This window comes from Anomaloglossus baeobatrachus, chromosome 4 (genome assembly GCF_048569485.1).
Source record: "Anomaloglossus baeobatrachus isolate aAnoBae1 chromosome 4, aAnoBae1.hap1, whole genome shotgun sequence".
NCBI lineage: Eukaryota > Metazoa > Chordata > Amphibia > Anura > Aromobatidae > Anomaloglossus > Anomaloglossus baeobatrachus.
The window spans coordinates 411,176,449-411,194,761 of record NC_134356.1 but is presented as its reverse complement, the minus strand read 5'-3'; the positions used below and the strand labels follow the sequence as shown (position 1 = coordinate 411,194,761).

At 40.0% G+C, this 18,313-nt stretch overlaps 1 protein-coding gene across 2 annotated transcripts in view; it reads left to right on the top strand.

The window, feature by feature from the left end:
- The window catches only part of PLXNA4 (plexin A4), a 1,083,593-nt gene that overhangs the window by 109,114 nt on the left and 956,166 nt on the right, over positions 1-18,313 (top strand). The window lies entirely within an intron of this gene.

Genomic DNA, 18,313 nt, shown 5'->3' with positions numbered 1-18,313 from the left:
TAGCTGGCAATGGAGGAGATGAGGAGATTAATCTGCAGCTTTGATCCGATTACAGGATCGGATCACAGTGACATGACACTTGGCTTACATTCATAACACAGCGGGAGCCAAGAGTCTCGGCCGATGCACTTGCATCGGATGCCATATGTTCCTGTGGCCCCAGCCTAAGGATCTGACTGGAAAAATGGATCACTACAAAGTGCATTGCAGGTGAGATTCCCTGTTTTCATGTAGCCATCCACTTTGCCAGTAACTACTCGATCCTGTCTATGGTTGTCTGAGGTATCAATTTATACTGTGATGAAATTGCATTTAAAATAAAGTGTTAAGATTAAAGGGAATCTGTCAGCAGGTTTTTGCTATGTAAGCTAAAGCCAGCATACTGCAAGCGTTTATACAGAAAGTTCAGGCATGCCTGTTTTGTCATAGTCTGATCTTTTGTTTATTTGTTGTTTGTTAAGCAGTAGGACCCTTATCATTACAAGACTAGAAACAAATGTGCATGGCAGTCTGATATGCCCCATCGTCTGACATCTCACTGTCAATGTGCAATTTCCATAGAGAGTCTGGTGTAGGCAGGGACAGCTTACTGGACTCTGCTACGTGACTAAACCTAAAAATTCTGATTGTGTCAGAACTGTTGTACCCAGTAATCTAAGGGAGCCATCATTGGATTCAGAATCTTCTTACCTACATCATGCTGCTCTTAGATGAGGTGGCAAAAACCTGCTGACAGATTCCCTTTAACAATATTCTCTGAAGAGTTATGTGAATCAAAATATCAGGTTCTTTAAAGTAAATATTTCACTCATTGATGGTGTGCTCAGTGACCTTTCATAGATACTTCCAAAAGAAAAGAGAGGGATGATTAGCAGAGGATTCATATAACTTTCTAAAGAATGCATAGAATGTACTTGTTATGTGTTTCCTTACTGTTGGACTCTGAACTCTCTGTGTTATCATGATATTACTAATTAACAGTAAAGAATATTAGGCTAATTGAAAGGTTGCAGTAGTAGAATTGTAAGTATAAAGTAAACACAAATAAGTATATCTTGCATTAACAATAAGTAAAGCACAAATAGTCTACACATGAATATTGTAAACGAATAGGTTGTTCCGATGAGACACACATTTGTTCCCTATTATACCATGTTTTTCCAAAAATAAGAGACTGTCTTAAACTTATTTTTTGCCCCCTAAAAAGCACTAGAGCTAATTTTTGGGGTAGGTCCTATTCTTGGAGAAACATGGTTGGGGGTAAGTTTACCCCCCAAAAAAGCAGGACCCCCCTTCCTATGAGACTCATACTTACCAGACCCCGGACATCTGCATGGCTCCCAGATCCTCCTGTGCTCTTCGACAGGCGCTCCCAGCAGGTAAGCTCTATGCTGCATCCCCTGCTTCTGGCCAACACACTCACATTGATTGGATCACACAAACACACACAATCACACATCAGATTGCTCACACAATCACACATCAGATCGCTCACATAATCACACATCAGATTGCACACGTACACTCACTACATCCAGCAATACCGATTGCTTCCAGCCAGCAGGAAAAGATGGGACGCAGTGCAGTGGAATGCATGGAGGACCTGGTGGTGGAACTCATCGATGCGTTCCACCACAAGTCCTATGCATGCCACTGCACTGCATCTCAGGATTCTCTGCCGTCCATAAGAACTCAGTATTGCTGGATATGGTGAGTGTGTATGTGCGATCTGATGTGTGATCGTGTGAGCGATCTGATGTTTGAGTGTGTGTGTTATCTGATGTGTTTGTGATCTGATATGTGTGGGTGCACGATCTGATGTGTGTGGGTGTGTGTGATCCACTGCAGGTTCTCCCGCTCGGCGTCTGGTGAGTATGACTGTGGGGTATCCTATGTCTATAATGAAGTGTCCTGCAGTATCTTTAATTTTTTTAGCTTCATGTACATTTCATTATTGAACAATGACTAGGGCTTATTTTCGTGGTAGGGCTTATTTTTAGAAAAACATAGCATTAACTCCCAGAGAAAACATAGGGACTATAAGTAGTAGTTGAGCCAAGTCACCTGATACAGCACAGAAGGTAACTACGTGTATGTGTACAATATTCAGGAGTCTGATGATTTACATGATCGACACATAAGGGCATATGAAATAAGTGGGAATGTGTCTTACTGGATTTACCAATCGAATGCACTTTAGATGTTGATTAGGGATGGTCGAATACCTCAAATATTCGGCAACGCCCTTATTCGACGAATAGATCGCCGCTATTCGACTATTTGTGAATATTCGATGTGCAATGTAAGTCTATGGGAAACCCGAATAGTTGCCGAATAGTAACTATTCGGGCTTCCCATAGACTTACATTGCACATCGAATATTCGCATAGCGGCGACCTATTCGTCGAATATTCGCGAAGTCGAATATTGTCGAATATTTGTGATAGTCGATCATCCCTAATGTTGATCATTTAAAAGCCATTTCACCTTGCTGTACTAGTGAGGAACAAAGGAAAGTGTATGGTGCCTGGTAAGAAAGAGCTGCATCTGTACCAACAGTTACTCCGGTACCAGCAGTAACTCCCCCTACGCCTAGTGGGCCATCATCAGAGTGCTCTACTAATAAGCCAAAGTTCTCACACATGTGGATTATGCTAGTGTTAGGAGAAAAGAACTGCATAATGGGAAGCAGAGTCCAATATTATAATAAAAAGCAATCTTTATTGTAGCCAAAATTACATAAAATCATTTAAAATACAAAAACACACTAAATAGCACGGTATGAATCTCCCCACCAACTCACAATAATATAATGGTATACCATAGTATCATGTAATAAGCTAAAGAGACAAGATATACCCCTTAACAAAAGCCACAATATGCCGTACTGCACATCTAGAATAATATACACTTTAAATACATAATATAACAAGTCATGAGACCAAGCAAATAACATAATACATAATCTACAGGAGTAGAGAATTGCGTCTGGCTCTGTTATATAAAGTAGCAGACCCAGATTATATTCGGTGGAATAAGGAGTGGATATAGAGGGATTACAACCCTATGGGTCCTTGTCCAGAACAGGACAAAGTGGTACTATACCAAGATTAAAGCCGGAGGACCATCCATGCTGTAAAATACCCCACCAAGGGGTCAGTCACAGGGGAAAAAAATCAAGGCTCGATAATAGCGGAGAGGGGAGGAAGAGTCAGAAAAATCCCGTGGGCAAGACACATGTGGATTATGATGACGAACAGATGTTAGCCTGTGTTGACCAAAGCTTTTTGGGTCAAGCTTGCATAACCCATGGTTCATCATCTGTACAGTCCGCACCTAGAGCCCAATCAGGTGACGTAGACACGGTAAAATCCAGTCTACCTCTACTCACTTCAATTGCAGACGTTATTTCGTATTAAGAAGCATCTTCCTTTTCTTGCTGGGATTTCTCTCTTCACTGGCTTGATAAATGATGGCAGAAAAGATATGAAGGCTCTTTTGTTATATTGCATGGAGGTAGCCGCCTGTGCATTTCTGTGTGAAATTGGTAGAGTGAGATGTGACTGAGAGAATAGCTTGATCCAGATAAAAAGTTCCGCCTTGAATTTCCCATTCACAGGACTGTGACAATGTAGTCAGCCTTTCACACTGTATCCGCCAGCTGGACATTTGGAAAAAAAATCACAGTAGCTGCAAGAAGCGAATTCCAGACACCCGCGAAAGGTGTTGTCTGTAGGGTTCTGAAGCAGAATTAGATTTGCAGATTTACAACGTATCCATAAAGTATGCAAATGCTGAATTCTGCTGTAGGTGAGATGTGATATTTGCAGCTGTATATGGATGAATAGCTATAGGATTGTGTTATTCTTCAGCCATATGTTGTTTAACACTAGAGCAGATGCAAAACTTCTGATGGTGGACTTGATGTGTCACGTATCTGACAGCAGAAAATAAATCCCAATTAGTTAAAATATCGTAATGCATTATTATTTTTCACAAAGCTCTGACATGTTTTGCATATCATGATCTGCCCCAATGGAACATATAACTAGGTTTCCTTATGGCAAAATACATGTAACAAGTATTGACCAATCATTGAATTAAAGACCGCCCCAATTAATACCGTGAAACCTCCCTCTAAAAGATTACCTCTTTAAGAGGACCATATTCTTATCTCATTTTCTGTGGCATATTTTAAGTTCCTCCATGTACAAATGTGTCCTTCCTTACCTCTAATCTTCCTTACCTCTCCAGTATATGACCAACTGATTAAAAACAAGATTTTCTCACATCTAGGACCATGTATATTATATACAGTCATGGCCAAAAATGTTGGTACCCTTGAAATTATTCCAAAAAATGAAGTATTTCTCCCAGAAAATTATTGCAATTACACACATTTTTGTCAGACACGGTTTTTCTTTCCTTTGTGTGTTCTGGAACAACACAAAAAAAGGGGAAAAAAAATGCAAATTGGATGTAATATCACACAAAACTCCAAAAATGGTTGAGACAAAATTGTTAGCACTCTGAATTTAATATTTGGTTGCACACCTTTTGGAATAAATAACTGCAATCAATTGCTTCCTATAAACATCAGCTCCTCCCAACTGTAATTTTGGACCACTTTTCTTTTGCAAACTGCTCCAGGTCTCTTATATTTGGGGTACGCCTTCTCCCAACAGCAATATTTAGATCTCTCCACAGGTGGTCAATAGGATTTATATCTGGACTTATTTCTCGCCATTTCAGAACTCGCCAGTGCTTTGTTTCCATCCATTTCTAGGGGCTTCTTGAAGTATGTTTGGGGTCATTGTCTTGCTGGAAGATCCAGGACATAGGACGCAAACCCAGCTTTCTGACACTGGGCACTAGATTTTGACCGAACATCATATGGTAATCTTCAGATTTCACTATGCGTCAAGGCAACCAGTGCCAGAGGCAGCAAAACAACCCAAAACATCTTTGAACCTGCACCATACTTGACTGTAGGTACTGGGTTCTTCTCATTGTAGGCCTCATTCCATTTTCACCTTTTGTGCCTCCCCTATCTCCTCATAGACTGTAAGCTTACGAGCAGGGCCCTCACTCCTCTTGGTATCTTAATTTTGTTATTTTGTATTGTCTCATGTTGTCTGTACATGTCCCCTCTGAATTGTAAAACGCTGCGGAATATGTTGGCGCTATAGAAATAAAAATTATTATTATTTTATTATGTGCTTTATCAAAAAGCTCTATCTTCATTTCATCTGTCCACTAGATGCTTTCTCAGAAGGATTTTGGCTTTCGTACATTTTGGCAAACTGGAGTCTAGCTTTTTTATATTTGTGTGTTAGCAGTGGGATCTTCTCTCCTGCCATAGCATTTCATTTTATTCACATGTTGATGGATAGTTCACACTGACACTGGTGCACCCTGAGCCTGCAGAACAGATTTAATTTCTTTGGATCTTTATTAGGGTTGCCTATTCTACACCAGGATTATCCTGCATTGCAGCCTTTCATTAATTTTTCTCTGCTGGTCATGTCCAGGAAGATTAGCTACAGTGCCATGGGTTGTAAACTTTTTATGATATTGCACACCGTGGTAAAGGGAACATGAAGATCTCTGGAGATGAACTTGTAATCTTGAGATTGTTGATATTTTTCAACAATTTTGGTTCTCAAGTCCCAGACAGTTCTTGTCTCTTCTTTTGGTCCTGCATGTTTAGTGTGGGACACACTGGCAGAAAATGCAAAGATTCAAGTCAACCTCTCCCCTTTTTATCTAGTTTCAGCTGTGATATTCATATTGCCCACACCTGTTACTTACCACAGGTATGATTGAACGATCATCATATGCTTGAGACAAAGTTGTTTACCCACAATTTTAGAAAGGTGCCAACACTTTCGTCTGGCCTATTTTTGGCATTCTCTGTGACATTATGCCTAATTTTTCTGTTTGTTTTGTTCCAATACACACTGGAAATAAATGTGTACGACAAAACATGTGTAATTGCAATCATTTTCTGGGAGAAATACTTCATTTTCTGGAACAATTTCAAGGATGCCAACACTTGTGGCCATTACTGCACATGTTTATCCGTGGCCTCCCAGTGGTTGTGATGTGAATTGCAGCCTGTTGAGAGTTTTGCTAACAGGTTGTGAAATTATATTGATTTTTAATGGTGAGAAATTGGAGTCCCTAACAAAATTCACCATTGGAAAACAATTTTAATCTATCTAGTTAAGCCTGTTTTTTGGGAATGATGAGTCACAGGAAGGCATACATCCACATAAGACAGAAAAAAAGTATTTATCATCCTATATGAAAACAATTCTACCTTTACACCAAATGTAATAAAAAAGAAAACACTCTGAACAGTTGTCTCCAGTAGCCTGTTAGCAATAGTTTGTAATTGTTAGTTATTATATTGGATAATGTGGGAACAAACTACTAGTGGCCCTTGGCTTAGATAGCACTTGATAAGAAATTGGCACCATTTTTGTGCCTATTATTCATAGCTCATAAATATTACCATTTTTCCCATTCTGTGCATTTAATTAGGGTTTATTGTAGGTAAATATTGAAATATATATATTTTTACTATGTTCCCTGAGGTAAAAACCAGGCAGCAATGATGTTTATAATGTTAGCGGTAGCATCCATAGTTCAAGTTGCCAGTAAGCATAGAAATTGATAAGACAACTTCTTATGTGTATTTTTCTACGTATTTCTTATATATGTACAGTATACCACAAAAGTGAGTGCACCCTTTGCGTTTTTGTAAATATTTTATTATATATTTTCATCGGACAGTACTGAAGATACGACACTTTGATACAATGTAAAGTCGTCAGTGTACAGCTTGTCTCAACACACAGCCATTATTATCAAAACCGCTAGAAGCAAAAGTGAGTACACGCCTAAGTGAAAATTATCAAATTGTGCCCAAAGTGTCAATATTTTGTGTGACCGCGATTATTTTCAAGCACTACTTAACTCTCTTGGGCATTGGAGTTCACTAGAGCTTCACAGAAGCCACTGGAATCCTCTTCCACTCCTCCATGATGACATCATGGAGCTGATTGATGTTATAGACCTTGTGCTACTTAACCTTCCAATTTAGGATGCTCCACAGATGCTTAATAGGGTTTAGGTTTGTAAAGATGCTTGACCAATCAAGCAACTTTACTCTCAGTTTCTTTAAAAAAGGTAGTGGCTATCTCGGAGTAGTGTTTGGGGTTGTTATCATGTTGGAATACTGCCTTGTGGCCCAGTTTCTGAAGGAAGGGTATCATGCTCTGCTTCAGTATGTCACAGTACTTGTTGGAATTCATAGTTCCCTCAATGAACTGTAGCGCCCCACAGCCAGCAGCACTCATGCAGCCCCAAAGCATGACATTTTCACCACCATGCTTGACTGTAGGCAAGACGCACTTGTCTTTGTACTCCACACCTGGCTACTGCCACACACACTTAACACTATCTCAACCAAATAAGTTTATATTGGTCTCATCAGACCTCATGACACTGTTCCAGTTAACCATGTCTTTAGTCTGCTTGTCTTCAGCAAACTGTTTATTGGCTTTTTTGTGCATCATCTTTAGAAGAGGCATCCTTCTGGGACAACAGCCCTGTGGACCAATTTGATCCTTATGGTCAGAAGCTGACAGGCTGACCCCCTCCACCCCTTTAACCTTTGCAGTAATGCTGTAAGCTCTCGTATGTTTATTTCGAAAAGACAACTTCCAGATATAACACTGAGTGCGTGCATTCAACTTCCTTGGTCAACCATGTTGAGGCCTTTTCTGAGTAGAACCTGTCTTGTTAAACTGCTGTATGGTTTTGGCCAACCGTACTGCTGCTCCATTTCAGGGTGTTGGCAATCTTCTTATAGCCTACACCATCTTTAAGTAGAGCAACAATTCTTTTTTTAGATCCTCAGAGAAATATTTGCCATGAGGTGACCATTCTGAGAGTGTGTGAGCGATAACATCAATATTAACATACCTGATCCCCTTTCACATCTGAGACCTTGTAAGACTGAGTCACATGATATTAGGGAGGGAAAATGACTATTGTAAATGGGACAATTTGGTCATTTTCACTTGGGCGCCTAATCATTTTTATTGGCAGCGATTTATTTTGAGGGCACACCAAATTTACACGGTTGTACAATTTGTACAGTGATTGCTTTACATTGTAACAAATGTCATCATATCTTCAGTCTTGTCCCATGAAAAGATATAAAATATTTACAAAAATGAGAGGGGTGTACTCACTTTTGTGATATACTGTATGTTTGTTTATACCAGTGGTATACGTTTTCTAATTTAGCATTTGTCAAAAATTCCTGGACCAGACTTTTTTATTGAGTCCAAGCCAGCATTTGTGACAGTCAGGGATCTGAACTATCAATCCAATATGTTCACCAAATGGGATGATGTCATAAAATAGTGTAGCACCCACAGGGCAAGGGGTTAACTGTTACTTGTCGCTGGGCTGGTGATGTCGGGTCTGGGAATGTCACGGGTGGCCCTGCCCATCTTCGTGGCCCCGAAGCGTACAATAAAAGGGAGTAATGGTGGAGGATGGTGTGACGGGGTCCTTTTCCCATATCACACAATCAACAGTTCGAGAGATGGCGGTACAATCCAAAGAGCATTTATTCCAAGCAAATCAAATGGTCCATAACATAATCCACAAAACAGAGGGTAAAATTAGTCCGGTAACACAAATATAGTCCGGTAACCAATAAATATCCAGGTCTCTCTGAGAAGCCAGTTTCTCCCAGAGGTTCAATCTTCCTGCTTCACTCTTGAAGTTCTCAAACAGACTGCCTGAATCTCCCAAGTAAGCAGAGAGTTTACAGTAGGTGGACTCTAGACCCACCTCCTCCCACACTCAAGAGGCTATAACCTTGCACTATAGGGAGTGATTATTTACAAACAATACAATGTACACAGAAGCAGTACAAATAATGGATAGTGAACCAAGCTTAAAATAGGAATCTGCACAGCAAGATACACCTCCCCCATATCCCACCATCACAGATGGGATGATAGGGATAGTTTCTCTTGTGACGCCACCTGTCATAAGCGGCCAGAGATTATCCACTGCTGCAGGTGATGTCCTCCGGGGCTGATGGTGTCACAGCAAAGATGGTCCTGCTCCCGATAGGTGGAGCGGGCCCCAGGGAGGATGATGAGGGTTGTAGTGATGGCCGTTGGCGCCGAAGCGCAGGGTGACGCGCCGGCATTAAGAGGCTAAGTCAGCTGCTGCGGTTCCAGGTCTGTTTACTCACAGTTCTAATGCAGCCTCAGGGTACCGGTCTCTGCCGTGATGAGCCCCAGCCAATTCCGGATAAGTTGGAGATAGCCATCGGTATTTGGAAATGCCCTTTCCTAACAGTTGCCCCTTTGGAAGTCAGGAACCTGGGCCGAGCTTCCCGCTCCAAGCCACAGGCCCTGTAAAGAAGAAAGAAGAAGATGGGGGTGTTGTGTTGCCAGGACTGTAGTCCCGATTTGACTGAAGTTTGTATAAGAATTGCTCCTACTTCTACCCCAAGTGGTGCACACCCCACAGGTGGTTGTCCTAGTGACAGGGAAAGTACCATAAATCGGGATGGCCACCCTCCTATCTACTCTAGTCCAATCCCCAGTGAGAAGGTACCTAATCTCTTATGTAAGGTGGAATGTGGAAACACCGGTGACTAACCTCCCCCTTAAGGCTGCTTTACATGTGTCGATTTCTCGTGTGATCGCATTTGTGATTGCACCCGCCCCCATCGTTTGTGCGGCACGGGCAATTTCTTGCCCGTTTTGCACAATGCTGTAACACCTCCCGTCACACGTACTTACCTTCCAAACGACCTCGCTGTGGGCGGCGAACATCCACTTCCTGAAGGGGGAGGGACGTTCGCCGTCACAGCGACGTCACACAGCGGCCGGCCTATAGAAGCGGAGGGGCGGAGATGAGCGGGATGTAAACATCCTGCCCACCTTCTTCCTTCCTCATTGCCGGCGGGACGCAGGTAAGCTGCAGTTCATCTTTCCCGGGGTGTCACACGGAGCGATGTGTGCTGCCTCGGGAACAGTGAACAACCGGACGTTCGATTTTTTGAAAATGAGCAACGTGTCAACTATGAACGAGAAGGTTAGTATTTCTGCTCGTTCACCTCCGCACGTAGCTGTCACACACTACGATATCACTAACGATGTCGGATGTGTGTCACTTACGATGTGAAACAGAAGATTAGGAAAGAAAGGAATGGGCCCAGCACCAATTCAATAAAATATAAAATATATATCTTTTATTGGTATCCAGTTAAAATAATGTCGGGGAACTCACTGTACAAAAATATGTATAGCAGGTGAAACTTTACGCGTTTCGGACGAGAAAATTATCTAAAATCAAAAGAGTCCCTAGTCATAAGTTACGTGCTAGAGGGCCTGGAAGGGAATATAACTATGATTCAAGGGTGGAGAATCCAACCCCAGGGGGGGAGGGGGGGAGTGTCTTGCACACCACCGCAGGAGGATGCAATCAGGGAGGGGGGGGTGCAAGACACTCCCCCCCTCCCCCCCTGGGGTTGGATTCTCCACCCTTGAATCATAGTTATATTCCCTTCCAGGCCCTCTAGCAGGTAACTTATGACTAAGGACCCTTTTGATTTTAGATAATTTTCTCGTCCGAAACGCGTAAAGCTTCACCTGCTATACATATTTTTGTACAGTGAGTTCCCCGACATTATTTTAACTGGATACCAATAAAAGATATTTTTTTTATATTTTATTGAATTGGTGCTGGGCCCATTCCTTTCTTTCCTAATCTTCTGTTACACGCACCGGTATGGACTGACCGGCAGGCCTCGTGCACCTTGGAGGGGAGTATGGACTCTAATAACAGGTGAGCTGGATACACTTTCTGCCTTTTACTTACGATGTGACCCCGCTGACATCTCGTTAGATATATCGTAGCGTGTAAAGCCCACTTTACCCGAGATGAATACTGCACTTTAAGGGAGGTGCAGTACCCTGTGGCGACTGAAGCCTCATGGGTGCCATAATATCATTTCAATGGCCAATTGAAAATTAGAAGTCGCTACTTTGATGAATGAATGCTATTCATCAACATGTCTCATTTTTGATCAATTAATATATGTAGGTGTCATCCAGAAAAAAAATATGAAATACTCTAAAAAGAGATGAAATTTTTACAAAGTGTATTACTTCCAAATGTTCCATTATGATGTTTCTTACAAAGCATAGAATATTATTATACTTCTAAACTCTACACTTATGAGTTCAATTAATATTCTGCGGCGCAGTCAGGGATTCAACACAAAGTGAAAACATAGGCATATAAATATAAACTCCATTCATTGTGTGACAATAGACTTTGGTGACACTTTACTGTACAACACACAATTACTCATCACTTCATTATAAATGAACTGCTATATAACAGTAAAGAACATTATTTGCTTTCCTTTCAGTCGGAATATGAAGAGAGGTAAAGTAATTATGTGAAATATCTCTCAAATGTAATAAATTATACTTACAACGTTATCATCTGCAAGACTGTAATTCACATAGGTGTGGCCCGGGGGCTATGCATTGTGAGGGAAATGAATTCATTTTATTGTCAGGATTATATAAGCTTTTATATAAGCACATACATAAAAACAGAGTCCCATATGTGCAATATTATTTCTGAAATCTATACATCATTATACCATACAGTTGGTGGGGAGGGGGCATATTACAAAATAAAATGTGTCACAATTCTGTCATTAATTCCACATCAAATATATAGTTGGTCTGAACTATGGTATATGTATATTGCAAATTTTAGACTTTTTCTATTATTTTTTGAAAGTTTTAATAATAGGAGCTATTAAAAAGTCATACTTTAAAGAATTGCATAACCTTTTGCACCTAGTAATTTGAGATTATATATTGTGTAATAATACGCTTAGCGAGTTGTACCAAATTTATCATGTCAAGTGTGTGCGTTTTTAAAGAATGACTAAACTTTTTTTGTTTATTTAATTATCTCCCAAATATTTAAAAGTTATGAATTGCAAATTATATCATTAACTTATTTTACTTCCTTTTCTCCCAAACACAATGCTTCAGAACTGTTTCACATGACCAATTGATGCTCCTTTAGAAGCTTCTTTCAATTGCTACTCAACCAATATTCACATGTAAGTTACAGAGTAGGGAATTCCCAGTTTTGAGAAGAGGATTGAGAAGCAGAGCGACTCAGAGAGGGAAATTCTCTTATTCTGATAATAAACATATGAATTTGGTCTGAGAAGCAAATGAAAGCAGCTTCCAAAGGATCATGAAATGGTGTTTGGTAGAAAAAGAAACAAAATATGGTAATATAGTATCATGACTTTGCAATGTCTGGAGGATAATTAAAAAAAGTTTGCTACTCTTTAAGTTTTGTTTAGCAATTTACTTAATTTAATAAATTAGGGCATGCTATGTCACCATTGATAAGCTGGCCCCTAGTAAACAATGTATACAGAAGGATCAGAAATATTTACTCCATTGCAGAAAATGTGTTTTGGGAAAGCAATAAACTAGAAAGAAAAAGTAGTGCAAATAGGGTCTTACCTAAAGGGTACTTCTCACATAGCGAGATCGCTAGTGAGATTGCTGCTGAGTCACAGGTTTTGTGATGCAGCAGTGACCTCATTAGCGATCTCGCTGTGTGTGACACTAAGCAGCGTCCTGGCCCCTGCTGTGAAATCGCTGATCGTTACACACTGCTCTGGTTCATTTTCTGGTCGTCGGACTCCCGCAGGGCAGCACACATCGCTGTGTTTGATGCTGTGTGACAGTGTTCCAATGACCGCCGAGATCATTATACAGGTCGCTGCTGCAACCTCTATCGTTACTGCGTCGTTGGTAAGGTCTGACTGTGTGACATCTCACCAGCGACCGCCCAGCGACTTACCAGCGATCCTTATCAGGTCGAATCGTTGTCGGGATTGCTGGTACGTTGTTTAGTGTGACGGTACCCCAAGGATAGTAGATAACGTGAGACAAAGGCTCATCTAAGGTAGTTGTGAAAGCCACAACTACTGAGAAGGCAATGATGGCTGCTGCAGCATCCCTGGAGCTAATAGTATTCCTTAAAGAAACAAAGACCTGATATCGCCGCGCGACCGTGGAAAAATCCAGAGAAGATGATAAGATGGTGATTTCTATAGTCGATACGTTTCTGAGAGCAATTTCTCCTTCTTCAGGACAAAATCACATATGTGATTTTTTGTCCTGAAGAAGGAGAAATTGCTCTCAGAAACGCATCAACAATATAAATTCCCATCTTATCATCTTGTCTGGATTTTTCCTCGGTCTCGCGGTGATATCAGGTCTTTATTTCTTTAGAGAATATGTTTTGGCATATATGGTATGAAGATGTTAAGCATGCATTTTAGTATATAAATAGAAATGTGTTCTTTCTATAGTTCAGATCCATGTACAGTATGTAATATCTCGAAGATGTGCTGATTTATAAGTGTATCCAGTGATTACAAAAGGTTAGGTTGCTTTGATGATTTCTTTCCTTATAATATAGCCAACAAATCTTACACCTGGGAAGTTGCATTAACCAGCTGAGATGTCAGTCACCTAATAGTTGTGCTGCCATTGAGCGTTGCACTGCAGCTGGGCAGGGTCAGCCCTGCTATCATCCGTTCACAGCCTCCTGTGTCCCAGGAAACTACAGAGCTATGCGAGCAGAGGGTGAAAATAAACACTATAATGCACTGGCAGATTAGCAGTAGGCACACTGCTGGGTTTTATTTACTTCATCGCTCTTGCCTTAGGTGTCCTCTGGCAGAGTCACTAAGCTCCTTCTCCATTGCTTGCTGGAAGTGATCTGAAACCTATGCTCAGTGTGCTTTCCCAGGAACAGCTGGCCACTTTCTGGCATTGCCTTTCTCCAAAAGCAAACTGGATACAATCGAGCGATTACAATGTGTGGTGTCTCAGCATTAGGGGTTTTATTCCCCAAACTGAATGCGGCTTCATGTTCAATGTGACCGAACAACTTCATTAAATATTGGCGAATCCTGGGAATAAGACTCCACATACATTTAAAGGTTCTTAGAGATGAAAGCTCCGTTATATGGGTGCATGGCTGGATTTAGGGGCAAGAAGGGAACATTGGTTTTTGCTATGAATTTAAATAAAGATAGTAGTGCAAATAAATACACACATACATACAATACACTCAGATACATACAGCACATAGGCACACGCACCGATACAGATGTAGCATTTGTTAAAATAACAAACATACCATGACGTAGCTACATAACCTGATACTGAAAAACGTAACTATACAAATACAATGGCTTTTTATTAAGTGCTGAGTGTTACCTTATAATCTATTTCTTGAGTATTAGTTTTATAATCCTACGTCTGTATATATACTTGGATACATACACTACATAGGCACATATACAAATAGTACATACACACAAGCACATGTGCATTTAGCATATATGCAGATGCTCACATACTTATAGTATCTACACACAAATACAAATATACAATATATATGCACATGTGCAGATACATATAGCACATATGCATTTACATATTTTGTGTACAGTACACATGCACACATACATACAACACAAATATATGAATACCTACAGCAGATATGTACATTTGCTGATACATATGGTACACACAAATATATAGAACATATGCACTTGCACACATACTTTATATACAGTGCACATGTAAACACAGTACACACATAGAAATGTGCAGATACATATATTACATGCACACATAGTTTGTATACAGTACACATGCACATATGTATATAGAACATACATACATACATACACATAGTACATAGCCACATGTGTACATACACATAGGACATGCCCACTAACACACATATTTTATCTACAGTACATATGCATACACTAAACACACATACATACAGCACATATGCACATTTGCAGGTACATATATTACAAACTCACACATTGCATATACAGTACACATGCACATATGCATATAGTAGATTTGCACATGCACAGATAAAGTACATATGCACTTGCACAGATACATAAAGTCCATACGCACATGCACACATACTTTATATATAGTACACATGATACATACATACAGTACACACACATTCATACATACAGTACATATTCAAACATGCACACGTACAGTACATGCATACATTATATGCAATACACTCATAACACATACATATAGTACATAGGCTCATTCACACGTACGTATAGTACATTCACACATATAGAACCTTATATACTGTACACAACATAAATATATACAATACACACATACAGTACATATGCAAATACGCTGATACATATAGTGCATATGCACTTGCACATAAACTTTATAAACGTACACCACACATGCGTATACACACAGTATATATACACATACACACATACATATACTGTAGTACATACGGTATATACCCAAAAGCATACACTTTCTTTCATTTCGCTTTATTACTTTTTCACCGGTTGAAGACATGACAAGTGTTGCTTAGGGATATGTCACTTCAAAGCTCAGTCTCCACTTCACATGATGTGGTTTTATAAGTCCCACTTGAGGCCTGGTTAGTGACCCAAAGCCATTCCAATCCTCAAAATCTCAGGGTACAGAGAGATTTTACAGGCTAGAGAGATGTTTCAACAACATAATAACAATGCCACAGGGACCCTTGCAGTGATACATAGCCCGAGCTTGGCACTCTAACCCTTTCACCCCAACACTGCCCATAGCATCTTTGCGGAGTTGCTTGGCAACAGAGGTTATTAATCTTTCTTGGTCTGTTAAATCTAGTAGTGTTACCATCTGGTTCCAGATTAATGGGCATGCTTTGTCCAGGAGAAAAGAGGTTAACCAGGTTGATGGTGTTTATTTTTGCACAATTAGACGTGTATATTTTATTTTAGTATGCATCAGGCATTAATCTTAGTATTAATAACATATAGTAAATTGTATTGGATTGCAGTCATTTACTACAGATTAGTTGCCTCTTAGGGATGATCGAATGCCTTAAATATTCGGTTACGCTCATATTCGCTGAATAGTTCGCCGCTATTCGACTATTTGCAAATATTCGATGCGCAATATAAGTCTATGAGAAACCCGAATAGTTGCCGAATAGCAACTATTCGGGCTTCCCATAGACTTACATTGCGCATCAAATATTCGCATAACGGCGACCTATTCGTCGAATATTCACGAAGCCGAATATTTGTGATATTCGATCATGCCTATTGCCTATATGAGAGATATTCTGAAGGCTAGTTGCTGCTTATCCACTTAGGGCCTAACAAACTAATCATCCATGATAGGGTACAGTGGAAACGGCAATGAAATTTAAGGCCATTTTAATTTACAAGCATAATTTATTTTTAATTACAATGTAGAAGAATAATTAACACAAGTGTTTATACCAATTATTTTCATTAAAGGCATTGCTCTCACTGGTGAGATGATATGTGTCAGTAATGAAGTACAGTACCTCCATTCCACATAGACCAAGACTTTCTATCCGTCTATTCTTTCCTTTCATAATTAACCCCAAAGATACAAGTTTGTTTGTATGGACTGATTTATCATGACCAAGCATAAAAACGTAGATGTGTTAGTTCATTACGGCCATTGCGTAGATCAGGGTTGTAGACCTACGCTCATACAATTAGCACTACCCAGGTGATTGAGACTGGTCATGGTAATACAGTCCATGTGGATAGATATGTAACTGAGCACCACATAATAAAAATGGAATGATATTAAGCGTTTTACCTCTTTACGACCTTAGATGTACCAATACGTCCAAGGTCGCGCCTGTCCTTTAATATAGGCTCACCTGGTGATCCCACATCTTCCCCCACACGTCGGCTGATTTGATCAGCCAAGATGTGCAACTAACAGGCACAGGTGGATAAGAGATCCACCCGCTCCTGTTACCTAGTTAAATGCCGCCCGCTGTCAATTTCTGACAGTGGGATTTAACACACGCCGGCGGGGAGTGCACCATTCCATGACATTATCAGCGGCCCTGTGACATGATCATGGGGTGCCGATGGGTGTCATGACAGCTGAGGGTTATCTGATGACCCTTATCACTGAAATAATGAACATCTTGTGCGCTCAGCATCTCTGCTGTACAAAGCAGTCCTGAAGCATCGCTCTGAACAGCAGAATTGATCGCAATACATCAGCTTCAAGTCAAAAAATCAAATACTAGAGTTATGTTTTTTTGGTCACCACAACATTGCTATAAATGCAATAAAAGGCATTCAAAACATTGCACCTACCCAAAAATAGTATAATTAAAAATGACAGCTCAAGACGCGCAAAAAAGGAAACATACAGCCCCAGATTCCCAAAAAATGAGAATGCGATGGGTCTCGGAAAATGACGATAAAAACACAAGGTTTGGTATCTACTAACTCGTAATGACCTGGGGAATCATACTGCAAGGTCAGTTTTACCGTATAGTGAACATTCTAAATAAAAAAAAAACAATTGTAGAATTGCATTTTTTTGGCAATTTCTCCGCACTTGGAATTTTTTTCCTGTTTTCCAGCACAATTTGTGGAAAAATGAATGATATCACTCAAAAGTACAACTCCTGTAAAAAAAAAGCCCTCATTTGGCTATATGGATCAAAAAATAAAAAAGCTATGGCTCTTGGAAGAAGGGGAGGAAAAATTGCCTTGTGGTGAAGGGGTTAATATAAATGATTAATTTAGAAATATAATGCAGCTGCAATAAGGCTATGTTTTTGTTCAGTTTGTCCTAATGCCATCTGAATATGTCAATGAATAATAAATAGATTATTTAATTTAATGACTATTAGGATCTATTTTTGTTGTATACAGAGCTGGTACCAAGATGTCCTTGTTCTCTGTTTTGCATGTTCCTAACATATTCTTCTCTTGAAACAGTATTCTAGCGGAATATATCTTCGTAATATGCACAATTTTATTTTCCACTTAATCCAACAGAAAAAATAGACTGCTTTTATTTGAAATCAGCGGCGCATGGAGGTGTATATTAGGACCCCATGGACTTCTATGGGCATGTACATGTATCATAATATTTCATTTTATAGTTTCGCTTTGCGTCCTATTCTTGGGAAAGATTCCATTTTCACACTATAGTTTTTTTTAGGAAAATAGGAATCTACATTCTGACATGCTGGGGATTCTGTACTTCTCAAACTGAGATATGGTCCTACTTGATGAGGCAGGTTGGGACATAGCGTGTACTGGGAGCAGCACATCTTT